Here is a 3,071-nt window from a genome sequence, read left to right as displayed (position 1 = left end):
ACGGCATCGTCGTGTGATGCGGCAGTCGCACGAGGAGCTGGAGACCACTCTGGATGACCAAGAGAATTGGGTGAGTTAGTCGTTAGCTGCATGCATAGGTTAGTTGGTGAGCTAGCTAAAAGATAGGTTAGTTGATCGGCATGGACTGAGTGATTCAGTCATCGGGTGCATGCTAGTTGCGTCTGTTTCTGTAGTGGACGGTTGGCCGGCCGAGTTATTGGCAGCAGCGAGTGAGTCCAGGAGGTGAAGGTGGACGTGCGTACGTGGGATTAGTTTCCCAGAGATGTGGCTGGCTAGTGCGTGGGTGGGTCGAGTACCCTGTGTATATATGTTGCACTTTGAGTTAATGAAAGCCAAGGCCGGTGAGGGGCTGAGCACCAAAGATGTAGCCAATGTATTCACCATGGAGAGAGCCTGTAGGCAAAGCTAGCGGCTGTTCTCTCCTTTGCGTGTGGTGTGTGTGTTCTTGAGAGAAACCATAGAAGAGAATAAGAGAGAGAGTTGTGCGAAGCAGCACCAAGTGGAAGAAGGTCGGCGCAGCGAGAGGCGGCGCCAACAATTGGTATCAGAGCTTTGTCGATCCGAGACGACGGCGACGCGGTGGACTCCATGTGAGGTGGAGGACATCGGCGCGAGGTGAAGGCCGTCGGCGGCGCGATGCCGCTGGTGGCGGGCTGCGGTGCGATGCCGCTAAGAGGAGATGGCGGTACGACGCTGCCACGAGACGGTGCGATGCCATTTCTATGAGACGCAGCGCAACGCTGCTGAGAAGTTGTACGGCGGCGTGAGGCCGTCATGAGGATCGGCGTGAAGCTGGTCAGTGGTGGTGTACATGGCGGTGTGATGCCATCCATGGGATGGGTCGCTGTCACGGCGTGGCGATCGGCGTCGCGAAGGCGTCGTCCATGCCAAGAGGTGGTCGCCGGGTGCAGCAAGAGGACGTGGTGATGGGCGCTGCGACGGCGTCGACCATGACAAAATGGTGCGCGGTTGTGATCGGCGCTGCGATGGTGTCATCCACAACAAGATGGTGCGCGATGTTCGGCGCTGCGATGGCGTCGTCCGCGGCAAGGAGAAGTCACTTCGTGCGGCAAGTGGCTGCGGGTGATCCGCGTCGAAGAGTATGATATCAAGATTAGAGGGAGAATGTTAGGACTAATCTTGATATTATTGTATCAGCATTTTAGTTTGGTTTTTCGTCATGCATGTAACTTAGGTGATCTAGGGAGTAGCTAGTCATCAAGACTTTAGTTGAGTGCACAGAGAAGGCCAGATGTCGGACTGCCATGCGATGCGGCAAGCAAGGTGGGATGCCGATGGCGGCGAGAGGCTGCCATGCTGTGTGATACGGCATCGTCGTGTGATGCGGCAGTCGCACGAGGAGCTGGAGACCACTCTGGATGACCAAGAGAATTGGGTGAGTTAGTCGTTAGCTGCATGCATAGGTTAGTTGGTGAGCTAGCTAAAACATAGGTTAGTTGATCGGCATGGACTGAGTGATTCAGTCATCGGGTGCATGCTAGTTGCGTCTGTTTCTGTAGTGGACGGTTGGCCGGCCGAGTTATTGGCAGCAGCGAGTGAGTCCAGGAGGTGAAGGTGGACGTGCGTACGTGGGATTAGTTTCCCAGAGATGTGGCTGGCTAGTGCGTGGGTGGGTCGAGTCCCCTGTGTATATATGTTGCACTTTGAGTTAATGAAAGCCAAGGCCGGTGAGGGGCTGAGCACCAAAGATGTAGCCAATGTATTCACCATGGAGAGAGCCTGTAGGCAAAGCTAGCGGCTGTTCTCTCCTTTGCGTGTGGTGTGTGTGTTCTTGAGAGAAACCATAGAAGAGAATAAGAGAGAGAGTTGTGCGAAGCAGCACCAAGTGGAAGAAGGTCGGCGCAGCGAGAGGCGGCGCCCAAGCTTATCTCCTCCCACTCAGAATCGTTCGTGGAATCTCACTGCCGCAAGGATGCCATCTCCCCCACCCTCTTTCTTGGCCTGATAGATATTCAGCGACAAGCCAAAGGGGATACAAACGGGTAGTCATGGTGTGGTAGCACGGTCAGGAAGCCAGAATCGGATGGCACAGCCAGCTCATGCCGCCGGCTCCAGCGGGGAGGCGTACCACATATACGATCTCAATCTAGAATTTCTATTTTCAGTACCTTGAAAATAATTTACTTCTTTTATTGAAGAATCCATAAATTCAGAATCTGATGGAACGCCTGCTTGTCCACTAATGATATAATAGGGTAAGTACCACAAACAAATATGGAAATTGCAACATTCTGATCTTAGAAGCTTCCATTTACCAGAGATCTATAAGTTCTATTGTCACTACAATGGCAGAATATTCACAAAAATCTCTTTCAAATTTTCATCTTCCGTCATTTGTTCCAAAATCCTATCATTGGAAATAGATTCTGGTGACGGGTTGCACTCCGCAGGCTGTGCCTCACTTGAAAAGAACAATTTGGACATTTGGTCTTTCTTAGCTTATATATCACATTTGCCCTTCTCTTGCGTTCCTTCTACGATTAGATTGTATGTATGGACAATCTTCTGCTGACCAATTCGATATGCACATCAAATCGCCTGCCTTTGGGCAAAAGGGTTCCACACAACATCGAGGAGCACCACACACGACGCACCAAAGAGGGTGATACCTTCTCCACACACCTTGGTACATGCAAGAATCACCTTGGACTCGCTCTCGATATCATTGAAGTCCACCATCAAGGCCTTGCAGGTTTTAACAGAGACGTTTCAACTCATATACAGGAGCTCGATGTCTTTAGTCCAGTTGAACTCTTTCCTCGGCTGTTCCATGATCAAGTCCAATGGTTCAAGAAACTGGCTAAACACAAGCACTCGCTCCTTCAAAGCTTCACTACTGGAATTTTCGTCTTAGCCAAGTGCAATTAGGTAGTCGGCAATAGTATCTTTGCCGAGTTCCTACCAAAGAAGTACTCGGGAAAAAATTAAAACTTGGCAAACACGTACTTGCCGAGTATCATCAACGAAACACTCGCTAAAACAACAAAACTCGGCAAACAGGGCGTTGCCGAGTGCTAAACTTGGAAAAG

The 3,071-nt window shown here is 50.9% G+C and overlaps 1 pseudogene; it reads right to left on the bottom strand.

Moving 5' to 3' along the window:
* Nucleotides 1–2,322: 2,322 nt before the first annotated feature.
* On the bottom strand, nt 2,323–2,814 carry LOC125506648 (annotated as a pseudogene).
* Nucleotides 2,815–3,071: the final 257 nt, after the last annotated feature.

Source organism: Triticum urartu, chromosome 5, assembly GCF_003073215.2.
Source record: "Triticum urartu cultivar G1812 chromosome 5, Tu2.1, whole genome shotgun sequence".
Taxonomy (NCBI): Eukaryota; Viridiplantae; Streptophyta; class Magnoliopsida; order Poales; family Poaceae; genus Triticum; species Triticum urartu.
This window is presented reverse-complemented; position numbering and strand designations above follow the sequence as displayed.